We start from the raw sequence: 17,163 nt of genomic DNA on the forward strand, positions 1-17,163 counted from the left end.
TGAACCTTTACAACCTGAATTGACTTTCAAGAAGGAATGCTCGAAAGGACTTGGTTTCTTAACTTCCAAGGTCCACACCCAAAGGATAGAAGAAGCCTTACAAATCAAAGCTGCCAAAATTCAACAAGAGAATCGCTATTCCACAGATTCCAACGAATGGGAATGGGGGTCTGACAAGTCTTCCAGTGACTACAAGCTCACTGAGACATTTAGAGAGCCAGGTGAACCCACAGAAGAGGAGGAGTTTTATAATAGATTCAGAGTTGGTCAGGAAACAACCCAGGAGGAGTCTACACAGTCCTTGTCTCAAGGTTCTAGGTTGAAATCACATAGGATGAGAACACCTATCCCAGAATGCGCTACTAGTGATGATAATTTGGATTCGTTCGCGATCGAGACTGATGAGGAGAGTGCCATCGATGACCTCGATAATTACCTTGACATACTCGAATATAATCACATCTTCACTCTTAGCCCCGCTAACTTTGAAGACATTAACGGCCTTCCCCTTGTTCACCACCAACTCATTGACTGGGATCATGAAGGACCTGCATAGTTGGATACATTCCAAAATGACAAAGCTTTTATTGACTATCTAGGCATACGGGATGATCTTCCCCCTGGAGACCATAAAGCAGGATACACTATAGAACTCAATAGCGTGGCATATTTTGGTGAGGGTGTCGGACCTTCCAGTCGCAAAAATGTGAAAATAAGAACAAATCAAGGGTCTTATGGCGAAAACCACATTGTGGCGCTATCTAACCCCAAAAAAGTAAAAAGAAAGGACGTATCTGAGGGTGAAAACCTCTCTGAGGTGCCCGAAAATGGAAGGCTCGACATTCTCCCAACATCATATGAGGAAAAATCATCCATGTTGGTAGAGGAGACTATCAAAACAAACATCGATACAGAAGAGGTTCCACACAACATATTCCTAGCTCAATCACTGACAGAGTCTGAAAGGTCAAAATTCATAAGTTTCTTCAAAAAGCGACAAATCAACTTCGCCTGGTCATACGCTGATATGCATGGATTGGATCCGGATTTGGTAATGCATCATCTGACAGTCAAACCGGGGGCAAAACCAGTTAAACAGAAATTAAGAAAAATGCATCCACAAGTGGCATTACTAGTCAAAGCAGAACTTGAGAAATTACTTGATGTCGGATTCATACGCCCAATTGATTATCCTGAATGGATCTCCAACTTGGTACCTATCAGTAAACCAGATCGCAGCATCAGAATTTGCACGGATTTTAGAGACATCAACAAAGCTTGTCCAAAGGATGACTTCCCCTTACCAAACATTGACTTGATTGTTGATCTCACAGCAAGTCATGAAATGCTATCATTAATGGATGGATTCTCTGGTTATAATCAGATAAGAATCGCACCCGAGGATCAACACAAAACATCATTTACTTGTCCATGGGGAACTTTCTGCTGGAATGTCATGCCTTTCGGGTTAAAGAATGCAGGTGCTACATATCAAAGAGCCATGACTACTATCTTTCATGATCTCATGCATGTAACTATGGAAGATTATGTTGACGACCTCTTGGTCAAATCAATAGACAGAAATACACATTTGGACATACTTTCAGTTGCCTTTGATCGGTTGGAAAAATACAAAGTAAGATTAAACCCTAAGAAATGTCTTTGGAGTAACCTCTGGGAAGCTCCTAGGATTCATTGTATCTAAAAGAGGAATTGAAGCAGATTTAGCAAAAGTCAAAGCTATCTTGGAAATGCAACCACCAAGAAATATCAGCCAACTTCGATCCTTACAAGGCAGACTCCAGTCCATTCGAAGATTCATAGCACAACTGGCAGATAAGTGTAATCCTTTTCAGCACCTGCTACATAAAAAAATCAAATTCAAATGGGATGACAACTGTCAATAGGATTTCCAGATGCTCAAAGATTATCTTCTAAATCCGCCAGTTCTGATGCCACCAGTTCTAGATCAACCACTGTTATTATACATTTTAGCTACTCCAACAGCACTGGGGGCACTCTTAGCGCAACAAATTGCTGAGGGCAAGGAAAAAGTAGTATATTATATCAGTCGCACATTGGTGGGATATGAGTTAAACTACACACCAATTGAGCGCGCCTGCCTCGCTATGGTCTTTGCTTCACAGAAATTATGACATTACATGCTTCCTCATAACACAAAGTTAGTTGCAAGGATAGATCCATTGAAATACCTTCTCAATAAGGCAACACCTACTGGGCGACTGGCCAAATGGGTAATGATACTGAGTGAATTCGACATCGAGTATGTGGACAGAAAAGCAATAAAAGGACAAGCCATCGCAGATCAATTAGCAGATGCTCCCATGATAGATGATGTTCCTCTAAGTTCAGAATTTCCAGATGAATCCATTTTGACAATGTCACATGCAAAGCCATGGCAACTATACCTTGACGGCTCATATACACAGCATGGGGCAGAAGTTGGCATCCTCTTTATAACTCCTCAAGGGGATTCTATACCAAAATCATACCGCTTATCATTTCCTTGCACTAACAATATAACGGAATATGAGGCATTAACAACAGGATTACGAATTGTAGTTCAATGGAAAATCCAGGAACTTTGTGTTTTTGGGGACTCCCAACTTGTTATCCGTCAAGTAACTGGTGATTATCAAACGAAAGATGAAAAGTTCATGCCTTATAAACAAATGGTGGATGGTCTGAAACAACATTTCACAAAGATAGACTTTGAGCAGATACCAAGAGAGTAGAATTGCGCCGCAGATGCCATGGCTACAATTGCTTCACTAATTGATCTACCTCCAAATGAGACCCGCTATGAGTTCTTGGTGGATAACCTTTTGGTCCCTTCATATGAGATCATGCCTACTGAGACGCTATGCGTTGTCGGTCTTGAATCCCAGTTCTATGGTTCCATTTTCACATACCTACGTAACAATACTTTACCTCCTGATCTATCAAATAACCAACATCGCACTTTCATTTGCCAATCCTCTCAATATGTCATTTTAGCTGATATCCTATACCGGCGAGGTCTAGATGGCACTCTTTTTAGATGTTTAGAAAGCGACGAAGCTCAGATTGCATTATGGGAAGTGCATGAAGGGATATGTGGTCCACATGCTAGTGGTCCTACCTTAGCTAAGAAACTCATCAAGACTGAATATTACTGGCCCAATATGGAGAAAGACTCATATCAGTTTGTCAAGAAATGCAAACAATGTCAAATTCATGGAGACCTCATACATGCGCGAGCACAAGAACTTTAACCACTTGCGTCTCCTTGGCCCTTTTGTCAATGGGGACTCGATCTCATAGGCAAGATTCACCCTCCTTCTTCCAATGGTCATAAATTCATTATCACTGCCATAGAGTATTTTACAAAATGGATTGAAGCCGTGCCTCTCACACAAGTTACTAGAAAACAGATTGCTACATTCATCCTTAACTATATCATTTGCTGATACGGTATTCCTATTTCCATTATCACTGATAATGGGCGTCCCTTCAAAAATAAGGATGTTCGCGAACTCTGTGACCGCTTTCATATCTCCCATCGTTTCTCCACACCATATTACCCCCAAGGTAATGGCCAAGCTGAGGCGTCTAACAAAACAATCCTTAAAATCCTAAAGAAGACAGTCGACGATGTTGGTCATAATTGGCATATCCAACTTAATCCTGCACTTTGGGCCTACCGCACAAGTGTCTGTACACCTACAAGAGCTACACCCTATTCACTAGTCTATGGTTCTGAAGCCATCTTGCCTATTGAGGTCCAGCTACCCTCTTTACGGGTCTCTTTGCAAAACATCATCAGTGATGAAGACTACAGGGTCTCTCGCTTACAAGAGCTGGATCTATTGGATGAACGAAGACAAACTGCTTTTAATCATCTCAAGGCTTACCAACAATGAATGAGTCACAGCTACAATCAAAAGGTCAAACCTCGCACATTTGAGGTAGGTGACTCAGTTCTCAGAGAAAATCTTAAAAATCAACAAGACAGAGAGAAGAAGGGCAAGTTCAAACCAAATTGGCTTGGTCCTTACATCATTACAGCAACATATGGATCTGGTGCATATCAGCTCTCAACTACAGAAGGTGAACCTTTGGAGGATCCTATCAACAGCATGCACCTTCGCAGGTTCTACACATAGCTCTTCAGAGTATCCTAATTCAAAAATACAAAAAAAATAAAAATAAAAATAAAAAATCATTACTTGGTGAAAACCTGGCAAACAGGCGCCTTGTGACACAAAAAAAACATTGAAAAATCGAAAAAAGTAAAGAGAAATAATTTCGTCCAACGGTGAAAACCACTTCGGTGGCGCCCTGGGCAGGTACCATGGTGAAAACTGGGTCACCAGCGCCATGCGTAGAGACATTGCTCCTCCCTCCTTCAAGATTCTCTTTCATCATTTCACTTGGCACACACTCACAATCTATTCGTTCATAATTAACTTACCCATTCCCATCATAGCTTGTTATTGATCTACCCAAGATTGGTTAGCCATTCATAATAAACATTCCTTTTCATCCCTTTCCATCCATAATAAATCAGATCCTATCTGTGGCTAAGGCAAATCCTACGTCTAGTGATGGGTGTGGAACTAAGAACATCACATGTTTCGAGGAGTACAGTTTCTTCCAGCTTTCTTCAGTCTATCCACGCACAATCCGCAATAAAGCAACATTTGCATCATAAATCCACAATAAAGTTTCATCTTCTTCGTGATAAAGTATCAGTTTCATGGATTCAGTCAATTTCAGACAGCAACAATGGGCTTCAACAAATCAAATCTTTCAACAGACTCAGACAACATATGGTTCAGTACTATCTATCCTTTCTATGAAAGTAAACATTGTGACCACAATCAAATACGACTTATACAAGTGACAAGAGACACTAAACTTGAGGACTACAGTGGATGTTGGTGTCAAGTCTTGGTTTTCTTTTGATTTCATCTTTTTTGGTGACATGTCTTTTAGCTTTTCCGGGATGTCTTTGACTAGAGATTCTATCTCCAGGATGTCTTTGACTAGAAAGGCAAGGATGGGGTATCGTCACCTATTTGTACTTGCTGTCTGTGGATTGTCTCTTAGTAATGCTATGACTTGTCCAAGGATATGAGGACACTGTGAGTCTAGTGTGAACTGGGGCATTCCTTGTTTGTGACTGTCTTATCTCCATGCAAACAGGTACAATGACTTTTTGGGTCGAACATATACCTCGATTGTCATAACCTATTTTGCCATAATAAAGCTCAATGATGATAACGCACAAGAAGCTCTTTCACTTTCATATCTTCTGTCTTTCATCCCCCCTTTCTTAATTGACTTCCATCGTCCTTCTCGAGTCCGCGTAGCCTGCTATCACATGACTAAGTATAATGACACACCAAAAACATTTTGCATTTCATGTAGTTGCACCTACATTACCACATATAAGCATTTCATACATACATATAGATATCACAACTGCATCACATCCTGCACACAACACCTGTTAGCACAATAATCATTTGCATTATCATATTTATCTGCACTTCATACATTTACATTTGCATTGACATAACACATATAAAATATAAAAAGCACAAAAATATATCGCATTGCATCATATACATATTTGCATCCATATCATAAACATACATCATAAGAACATCTCATCACATAGGTACACATGCATATAGCTGCCACAAAGATGAATCATCTCATATGTAATCATAAAGTGTCATAATACAATGATGTCAAAATCATATGGCTACAATCACCCGCAGGTGTCTACAATACAAAAATGGTACAAAACTGATACATAGGGAGCCCTCTAAGGCTATGATGAACTCCCTCCCTCGGAGCCGCCTGGCCTCGGTGGAATCTGAGCCCCTGAAGGACCCGCCCCAGGATCATCCCTCCTATCTCTTCTATTTGGTGGTGGTGGAGGACCCACTCGATGCCTGTCTCCGGCTCCCTCCCATAGCTGTCGCTGTACGCGACGGTCTATGGAAGCTCCTCACCCGCTGATCTGCTGGCACTGCACCATAGTAAAGGTCCCTCCAGTAGGCTATCTCCTCTCTTGCCCGCAAGACATAAGAATATCCAGCCCCTGTGTCCTCTGCTGCCTGCCTCCCAGCCCTTAGTGCTGTCTCAGCCTCTATGTAGCGCTGGATAGCCTGATCTTGCTCTCGCTCAGTATCCCTGAGACTGGTCCTGAGCTGATCCCTCTCCCTCTCCAAATCCTGAATCTCATCTACCTGGCCCTAGCAAATCTCCCTCAAATCCAACAACTCAACCTCCACTGGGTCAACCCCCTCTGCCTCTGCCCTTGCCTGTGGCTCCTCCTCTACGGGTGCCTGCCCCTGTACCTGCCCCTGTGCCTGTACTGGTACCTATCTCTGTCCCTGTCCCTATATCTGCACCTGCCTGGGACCCTGTGCTGCTGGCACCTGTAAAGGCAATCCACCGTGACCCCTCACCACCCGAGCCTGCCTCTTCTCTCCACCCTCCCTCCAAGGTGCAACTCGCCTCTCCCCAACTACTCCTCTCCTCCTCCGTCGGCCTCTGCCCCCATCACCTCCATCATCATCATCATCTCCCCCACCATCTCCCTCCAGTGCCTCTCCAGGATCTGTCAACTGTGGGAATGGATGCTCTGCCCAATATGCTGTATACTCAGCATCCATCCCGGCGTCCTTGATCTCAGGCCACATGTCCCAAGGAAGAGGTATCATCTCCACCAGCTGAGTCACTACCTGATCATATGACAGTAACAGCCCAAACTGTGCCTAATCTCTGACTGTGCGGGCATACATGCTTGATCCCCGGGGCATCCTCTAAATCCGACCAAACTGTCAGCCAATCTTGTCTACTAGCTGCCTCTCCAGCACATAGGGCATCCACCCAATCAAATACCTACTCTGGAAGGTGTAGGGAAGCTCAACTGCGTCATCCTCCCACTGCTCACAACCCAGATATGGTCGCCATATGACCTCATCAATGTCATCAATCACTCGCCGCCAATACTCTAGCCTGCTAATCCGTGGCTGCGATGTGATCATATCGTACAAATGCACAAAGCTGCGTCCATGACCTCTGCCCCTGAAGTGTATCGGTCAGGTAACCGGCAGATGCTCATAAGCCCATACCTGCAGCAGTGTCACTCCACAGCCCAATCCCACTGATCCATGATAAACAAACTCATGCAGTTCGTAATACAAGTGTGCCAGCACACACAGTCCCCAGGCATATTTGGTATGCTGTGTCATCAACGTCTCCAGTGCTCCCCCCCAGCCCACAGCCAATCCCCGTGTCGCCCTATCTAGACATAGGAACCCACTGATAGCTCCTCCAATCACTGTCGGCAATGCTAACCCTGTGGCTGTCATGGTGTCCCATGCCACGTGTCCTGCCTTCATCTCCAATCCAGGGTCCTGAAATACCCATCTCAATGCCTCTTGTCTCCATCTCGATCGTATGGGATTAGCTCCCCATCGATCAACACCCGTAGAATCTTGTATACATCCTCCAGGGTGACTGTCATCTCACCCATAGGCAAATGGAATGTGCACGTCTCAGAGTGCCATCTCTCAGCTAGCGCAGTCAGCAAACCCATGTTTGCCCGAAACTCAAGCACATACAGTACATGTCTCAGACCCATCTCATCGATAGCGGCTCTATCCTCAGCCGTCAACTCAGGTCGCAACCTCTGAGTCGATGGGAATCTCTCCCATGACTCTAGCATCGGCAAATACTCCTGTAGTCAAACAACTCAATCATGTCAGTTATAGTGGCATTCATTGTTTATCACAAAATGCTACTTGCTATCTAAATGCATATGGTTATCTATCTTAGTGACACTCACTGTTCATCACAAAGTGTTGCTTCTACCCTAGTGACACTCCCTATTCATCACAAAGTGTTGCTATTTATCCTAGTGGTACTCACTGTTCATCACAAAGTACTACGTGTGTGACACTCACTGTTCATCACAAAGTGTTACTCACATTTGCACTCCCTGTTCATCACAAAGTGCTGCTCATATTTCAGTACTCCCTGTTCATCACAAAGTACTCGATCTTGGTACTCACTGTTCATCACAAAGTGCCTTGATCTATCCTAGTCTTCCTAGAGGACCTGCTTGAGTGTATCCTCTCAGCAGCTTATCCAATCGACAGCATATGTTCATCACAGAACTGCCGATTTGACCTAGAAGATACAATTTTATACTTTTCGAATGCAAACGCGCTTACATGACATAAACGCGCTCCAAAACTGCATAGACGCACCTGAACAACACAGACGCGCCTGCCTTACACAAACGTGCCTATGCTCTGCATAGACGCGCCTAGTTGACATAGACGTGCCTTCTTGGCACAAACGCGCCTGAATAGCACAGATGCGGCCACATTTGACACAGACGCGGGTCCAGACATAGACGCGTCTGGCACAAACACAGATGCACCTATCGAACACAGATGCGCCTGGCACCAACGCAGACGCACCTAAACATTTTTTGACACTTTTTGGACCCTAGTCTAAGCGCATTTATTACCCTATTTGACATGCATTAATGACAAAATTAAATGCGTCAAAGTACGAGGAGGTTTGGTGGTACTTACCGGCTCTCCTGCCTCTGCTGGCCTCTGAAATCGGCGAACGCGGTCGAATCTGTGAGTGAAAGCCATCGTTGCTGACTGCTCCTGCTCTATTTTCGCTCTGCAATATGCTCTTATGGATGTGTAGATGACAATGAGGATGTATTTTTCCCCGTGGTCTATCTTATAGCCTACCCTAGCCCTTGCCTTCGTTTCTCGAGTCAGTCTTCATTATCCCGTGACTTTGTCACTTTATCCAGTCAATCCATTCTAGCCTTTCTTTCTTATCGAGAGATTGTCTACAATCTTTTTAGACATTTTCATCCAATCTCTTGAGAGGGCATATCATTCCCATTCTGGGGCAACTCTGTATCAGTTCATATTATCTTCTTTGAAACAATGCGACAAGCCGCATTGTCTCAAAGAGGGGCAAAATGTAGACACCTAAAATTGTCCAGTCTAATTATCTAAGCTTAATTCTTCTATTAATTAAATAGATCTTTATTTATTTAATTAATTCATTTATCCTCTTCTAGCCTTATTTCTCATTTAAATAAATACATTTATTTATTTAAATTATCATTTTCCTAAATTAAATAAATATTCTTATTTATTTAATTATCCTACTTCTATTAATTAAATAAATCTTTATTTATTTAATTAATTCATTAGCCTTTTCTACCCATGACACATGTCATTCATCTCTTAATTCATACACTACCTACCTCTTTCATTATTTTATTATTTCTTTTACCTACCCTCTAATCATAGCCGACCTCCTTTTACACCTCTCAATCTTATCCCTCAATTTCATATAGTGTCTTCTATATAAGGAGATGCTTCCTTCATTATCAAACCCTAATCAATCACCCTAATGACCTAATGAACCAATTTATGCAATTGACTACACTACGATCCTACTTGCAACCACATTTCGTTCTTTGTTGAGCTCTTGTGCATATAAAATCTGAGAGCAAATATATCAAGCAAGATCAATGGAGATAGGAAGAATGGAGATCAAAACCCTATTGGACATGTGATGGTATAATCTTTGTGATTTCATGTGATTTGCATTGTCTTAGGTAATCTTCATATGTTATGGTGGATCTTTGTTGATTGTTAGGCTAGGGTTTTGTGGTTGAATTCATTTAGCCTTTCAATATTGTTATTATTGTTATCCATTTTCACCATATACAATTATGATATCTCCTCACAAACTAAACTCTAATTTTATGTTAATAGAAACATCCAGGAAGAACAATACCAAAGAGGGATCTTACAAATCAAGGCATGTAGCATGTCCTTTTACACACACCTCTAAATTCTTTAGTTATGATAAATATTATATAATTCATTAATCCCAAAGAGAAAATAATTACCCACATGTAATGCCTACCAACATGTATGTATCTCAAACCAAAGGAAAATAAAATAAAAAATAATTTTAAAAACTAGGGAAATAAGCCAAAAACATCATCTGGACTTCTCACCAATGAATGACATCATAAACAAAATCATACGCATAGGGAGATAAACATGTCAATCATGCCTAAAATGAGGTATCCAGACACAATAACCTAGCCAAAATAACCCTTGACATAATAACCCGGTCACAAGAACCCAAGGACAAAATATCTTGGGGTCATAATAACCCATGGACAAAATATCCCCATAAGAATATAGAGGAAGGAAAACAAAATTTACAAATTGCATATGTAAAGATGTATTCCTTTTATGTATTTGCTCCATGTCATGTGTATTATGGCTCTTATGAACTAGTCTCGGTGATTCAACATAATCTATTTTCCTATATAAATAAATATTATTTTAGTGTTTTTTATTACATTTTCACTTACTTCCTTTCAGCTATTTTCTCTGCTAAAAATAAAGTCTTCTTCCCTTATCTTTGTGTGCCATGTCATGCGATAGCAATTAATCGCATTTTATTTTGAAACAAAAAATACTTTATAATGTCTTATTTTTCATCTTTTTTGGCCTTAAAAAATATCTATTTTTATTTTTAAACTATAGGTCAAAGGATGGATACAAAAACTATAGTTGCAACTACATGTTTGATGAATGACCTTGGTGTTGTAACATCAAATTTGAAGTCAATTCTCAAACTCATAAGTGGAGGAATAATGCTTGTACCTGAATGCAAGTGCTTGACTATGCAGATATTGCAAGCTATACTATCATCTACTTCATCTAATTTACTTTATTGACTATACATATATTGCAGTACTTGATATAATAAAAGATTGGATTAAAAATGACTTCAGGTCATCTACTTCATCGACTTTACTTTATCTACTCTAGGATGGGAAATACCTCCATTTACTTTATTGACTTTGTTTAGACTCGACTAAGTGAGTGATTAATGTCTTCCTCCCATACATTGTATGCCTTTCATAAATATGAGAACTGGTTAAGTTAATTTGCTAATACGTGTGGTTCTTTATTCAAGTACCCACTACCTCTATGACATGAAGTATTTCAAAAAGTGGAATGACAATATATGTTGGGTTTATGAGAAATGGATCCTAAGATGCAACAAACATTCTTTGTGCTTTATCATGACTCTCTTGGATAGACATTGTTCACATGATTATAATATATAATACAAACACATGAATGGGAAGCATTGAGTGATTGTTTCTAGCTAAAATACAGTTTAGATCTTCTTCTAATAATCTTAGTAGAGCACGAGCCAAATAATATAAGTAAAATTTATTAGAAAGCATTGCTTTTCTTAAAAGAGGCATATCTTTTAAGGAGATGCTTATTTTGGGAAGAGATATATGAAGTACGAAATATAGAGGTGGGGATCAAAATAAGAAATATAAAGAAACATATATTGGTCATTCTTCACAGTTTTTAATATATACTATGCCTCTTCAATTTTTATAAAGCCAAAAAAATAAGAAATTAGTTGTTTTAATTGGTTACATATTTTTTCTTCATTGACAAGGCATGAATAAAATGATCTGGCATTGTATGGGATATTTTACAAACAAATATTCAAGTCGGTTCTATACTATGACACAAATAGAATTCGGTGATGTGATAAGTAGTAAAAAACATAATCATGGTCTGAAACTTGACATGATCACTGTCAAACATAAATTGAATGAAATGAAAGACATGGCATACTTGACTCAAGATTCTACAAGAAATATCATTGCTTCTTTATGTTCTAATATTTCATTACCCGTAGCGGGAGCATTACCATCAACCAATGCATTGTCCAAAATGATTTGAAGAAAAAGATTAAGATTTGAAGTGCCACCATCAAATCCTCATACATCAACAGATCTTATCTTACCAATTGAATATAAAATTACCAATAGATGGGAAAAGTTTATTTTCCATGATAGTAATGATGAGAATCGTTTCTTAATATTCACCACCACACAAAATTTGCAATTACTGAAAGAATCTAAAACTTGGTTAAGTGATGGTACATTCAAAACAATGTCGAGTGATTTTCAATAGTTGTACACGATCCATGGCTTGAAAACTGATGCAATATCTCCACTCATTTATATTCTTATGACTAACAAAACAAGAACAAGTTATACACAAGTACTTGCAAAACTAAAACAACTTCAACCTGATCTTGTCGTGCATGTGAAGTGTGTACCTATTATACCTACAGCTGCAACACAAAACACTCAATAGATCATTATAAGCATGGTTAATGAATTTAAATCAAAGAAAGATAAAACCATAACTAAGCAATCTATTGCCTCCTAGTAAATGCGAGTATAAATTTTGCTCTCAGATCTTGCTATGCAAATTCTAGTGACTTGACTACACTTAGATGGAGGATTTAAATGATGAAGATGCATGATCTAGCAATGATAGAATGATTAAGCTACACGATTTCATGATTATTCTAGAAGATAAGATAGAATGAAGATGCAATTAAGCTAAAATTGAACATGATAACAATGCTAAGAATGATAAACTAGAAGCTAGATGCTTATAGTAACAATGCATAAGATGAAAATAAGATGGGATCAAATTAGGGACCCTTTGTGTTCCAAAATGGGGTCTATTTATAGGATTTCCAAGGCTATGGGTGAGGTGGCAGGAATCAACGGTCAAGATTGATTTGAAGATATCAATGGTTAAATTGGAGGAGGTTGGCAAAAGGGTTGGATTAAAGGGAACATTTGTCATCTCTATGGTGACAAGTGTCAAGAGGCTTCTAGAAGAGGTTGGATGAAAGGGAACACTTAGTGACAAGTGTCACAAATCTTTGCGCATGAGAGGGTAAAGTGTTCAAGGAAAGGGGACATGTGGGTAGGTGGAATGGGTTAGGTTTAGGAATGGTTAGGTTAGGTGGTTAAAAGTTAGGAGAATTTGAATTTAAAAATTCAAATAATATGAAAAAGGCTAATTAATTTCAACAACTCATAAATTTGATTTGTTTTAATTAATCAGAAGATTAGAAGAATGATTTTGATGGAGAAGAATTAATTAATCAAAGGGGATTATTGAAATGAACCTATTTAATAAATCCTTAGATTTATTAATAAGTAGATGAAAGGGGACGATTTAATCAAATTGTTGATGAATTCAATTAAATTGGGGAGGGAGATTAATTAAATAATTGCTTATTCAATTAATTATCTTCAGACCATTTTTAGGTGTATACATTTTGCCCCTATTTGAAGCGAGGTGTGATGACACGTTGATTCAAAGAATAATCTCATTTTGATGATGATATTGGTTTGATAGGATGCCCCAGCTCTTGATTGCTAAATTCCAGTATGATGATGCCCCCTCAGGAGAGCAATTGAGATAATTGATCTTTGGAGTGTTTTGCGACTTTGCGAAATTGATATCCTGATAGATTTGATTTGATTTCTGCAACTGTGGTTGATGAAAATGCGAGTTCTTTGATCCCGATGGTGTGATTCTCGATGTTAAGATTGATAAATCTTGATTGATTAGATTGATAAGGTCTAGACTCAATCTGGTTTCAGGAATGACACCTCCTATATAAGACAAAGATGATCAAAGTGTCTGGTTTCAGGAAGGATTCATCCTGTATAAGACATTATCAGAACGGCTGGTTTCAGGAAGGATACATCCTGTATAAGACATGAATCAGATTGTTTGGTTTCAGGAAAGATACATCCTGTATAAGACATGATAGAATTGATTAGGTTGATTGATTGATTGAATTGATAAGATTGATTAGATAAAGAACTGACAGTTTGTTGATATCGGGTTGCAGAAAGATTCAGATATGCTAATGTTGATTCTGTTGAGAAAGATAGCATAAGATTTTTGTTGGATCGATAATATCTGGAGAGATATGAGTCATTATTTTGATTGTGTATACACTTGTGATGATACTTTGATGATTCTTGTGATAGAGATTTAATCTTGGATGAAAGGAGCATGCGGGATCCTATATGAGAATGAAATGCAAGCTAAATGCAAATGAAAATGCAAAGCTACGACCGAACCAGTCACTAGATTATTGTGTTTTTTGTCATCATTGAGCTTTTGAAATGTGGGAAGTGAGTGCAAACATTGATGGCATAAGTAAACCATGATGACCTGAGCACTATTTTCCTGGATTTTGATATAGCAAGTTAGCACAAGCATTGAGGTATAATTGAATCGAGATGACCTGAGTGGTGCTTACGTAAAATAAGCAGTATTAATCATTGTAATACACAAATCATAAATGTCTTCAATGATGCTCTAATGATCATGCCCCAAGACAAATTTGCACATATTAATGATTAATTTTCAGACATCAGACAAGAAAAATATCATGTTCCTTCCTTGTTCATCTAGTCAATGACATCCTGGAGTCACTCAGAAATCATGATAGTGAAAAGCAATATAGAAAAGTTAAACAATCATGTTAAAATCATTATCCAAAAGATATTATCCACTGAAAAGTGCATGATGTGCTTATATTGACTTTGTGATAGTTTGATAGTTGATAGTTTGATCTCATGTTCAACATTGGATGTGTCTCAGTTTTCGCTTGATAAGAGTTGTCTAACTGTTGTTCTACTTGTTTGATTAAGCTCAAAATGATCAAAAGGTTTGCCCCCAGCTAGGTGTAGGATTTTGCCCCAAGCCTAGAAACAAAGTTGTTATGATATATCCAATGATCCAAACCATGGCAAGAAGTCACCTCAGATGTCTACGTATGTTCAAAGGCTTTATGATGGTCAATGCTAATGGAAAATGAATGAATGCAAGCAGAAAGATACACGAACTAATAGATGGAAGAGCTAGTAGATAGATAGCGCCTGTTTGCTAGGTTTTCACAGTCTATTTTTATTGCACTTTTTTCTTCTTTTTTTTTTCTTTTTTTTGATTTTTCACTGTTTTCCGATTTTCTGCTTTTGATTTTTTTACTATTTTTTTATTTTTTTTATTTTTCAGACATAAAACTTTTTCAGATGTATGCTATTGATAGGTTCCTCGAGCTGATCTTCGTCCTGTGTTGATAGCTGATATGCTTCTGATCCAAATACTGTTGTGACCACAAATGGACCTAACCAGTTTGGTTCAAACTTTCTTTTATTTTCTCGATCTGCCTAGTTGCGTGTATTTTCCTTTAGCACTAGTTCCCCAACTTGAAAAACTCATGGTTTAACCTTGTGATTATAACTTTGGCATATTATTTGTTGATATACCTTTACATGATCAAAGGCATTTTATCTTCGTTCCTGGATCAGTTCTAACTCTTGCAGTCTAGATACTCGTTGTTCTTCATCTGCGATCAGACCTTTTAGTGATACACGTAGAGAGGGTATCTCTACTTCTATTGGCAATATGGCTTTTGATCTATATACAAGAGAGAAAGGTGTGGCACCTGTTGGTGTGCGGATACTGGTGCGGTAGGCCCATAGAGCAGGGTTCAATTGAATATGCCAATCTCTGCCAGCGTCATTCACTATCTGTTTGAGGATTTTCAAAATAGTTTTGTTAGATGCTTCTTCTTTCCCATTCCCCTATGGATAATAGGGCATGGAGAATATGTGCTAGATCTTGAATTTCTCACATAGCTCTTGTACATCCTAATTCTTGAATGGTCGCCCATTATCAGTGATAATGGTCATTGGTATTCCATAGCGATAGATGGTGTAGTTCAAGATAAATACAGCAATTTGTTTTCCTGTGATGTTTGTGAGAGGTACGACAACAATCCATTTTGTAAAATATTTTGTAGCTACAAGGATGAATTTGTGTCCATTAGATGAAGAAGGATGTATCTTTCCTACCAGATCAAGACCCCATTGACAAAAAGGCCAAGATGTTGCTAAAGCATGAAGTTCTTGTGCTGGTGCATTAACCGAATTCCCATGGACCTGACATTGTTTGCATGTTCTAGCTATCTGAAAAGAACCTCGTTCCATAGCTATCTAAATAGCCCAAGCGTATGATTTTTTTCGAAAGGGTAAGACCACTTGAATAAGTGCCAAAAATGTTGTTATGAAATTCATGTAAGGCCTTCTCATATTCTTCTTGTTCGAGACATCTTAAGAGAGTACCGTCTAGACCTCGTTTAAATAGGGTATCCGCGATAAGAGTAAAATGGGAGGATTGGCGAAAAAAGTTTCTCTTTTGGTTCTTTGATAAGTCAAGAGGTGGGGTGTTATCTTTCAGGTATGTGTAAGTTTGGCCATAGTGGGAGGAATCATATCCAACAAGGTGATAGATAGTTTGGGAATCCAGACAATTATGAGCAGGGTAAAACAATTCTTCCACCAAGAATTCATAACGTTGTTGATTTTCTTGTGTTTGAAGGAGAGAAGCAAGTGTAGCCATGGCATATGCTACTTTGTTGTCATTTCTTGGAATCTGCTGAAAAGTTATTTCTACAAAGTACTTCTTGATATCATCAACCATATTTTTATAAGGCATCAATTTTTTATCTTTTGTTTGATAATCATCATTAATTTGATTAATGACGAACTGAGAGTCTCCAAAGACTTGAAGTTGTGTAATGTTCCATTCTATAGCCATTTTAATACTTGTAACCAAAGCTTCATATTCTATTGTATTTGTTAGGTCCCAAAGATAACTAAGAGGGGGGGGGGCAGGTGAATCAGTTGTCAAATAAATTTAAACCAAAAACAACTTAACCAACTTAATGCTTAATACCGGTGAGACAATCTGTTATACCAGTGGACAGATTAAAAGATAAATGCAATACCGATAAAGATTAATGCATGAAAATAAAAGACAAAGTCATCCACAACACATAACACCAATGTTTGTATGTGGAAACCCTGTAAGGGGAAAAATTACAGTGGCAAACCTTACCCACAATCAGATGATACTACTGCAGATAGTAAGTGTACATAAATGGGGTCTGCACATGCAGGAAAGGCCAAGCGCCTAGAGCTCACTGCTCAAACACAAATGGAAGTCACACTGACTACAGTTGGATGGTTAAATCCAATAAGAATGTACTGCTCAAAATAGCATCTTCATATGCTGGATTCAGTACTGGTGTAATGCTGTTTTGCTTTTACAAAAACCTAGCTTCACCTTCAAATGATGTCTATGTGTA

The sequence above is a fragment of the Cryptomeria japonica genome, chromosome 10, assembly GCF_030272615.1.
Source record: "Cryptomeria japonica chromosome 10, Sugi_1.0, whole genome shotgun sequence".
In the NCBI taxonomy this organism is placed as follows: domain Eukaryota; kingdom Viridiplantae; phylum Streptophyta; class Pinopsida; order Cupressales; family Cupressaceae; genus Cryptomeria; species Cryptomeria japonica.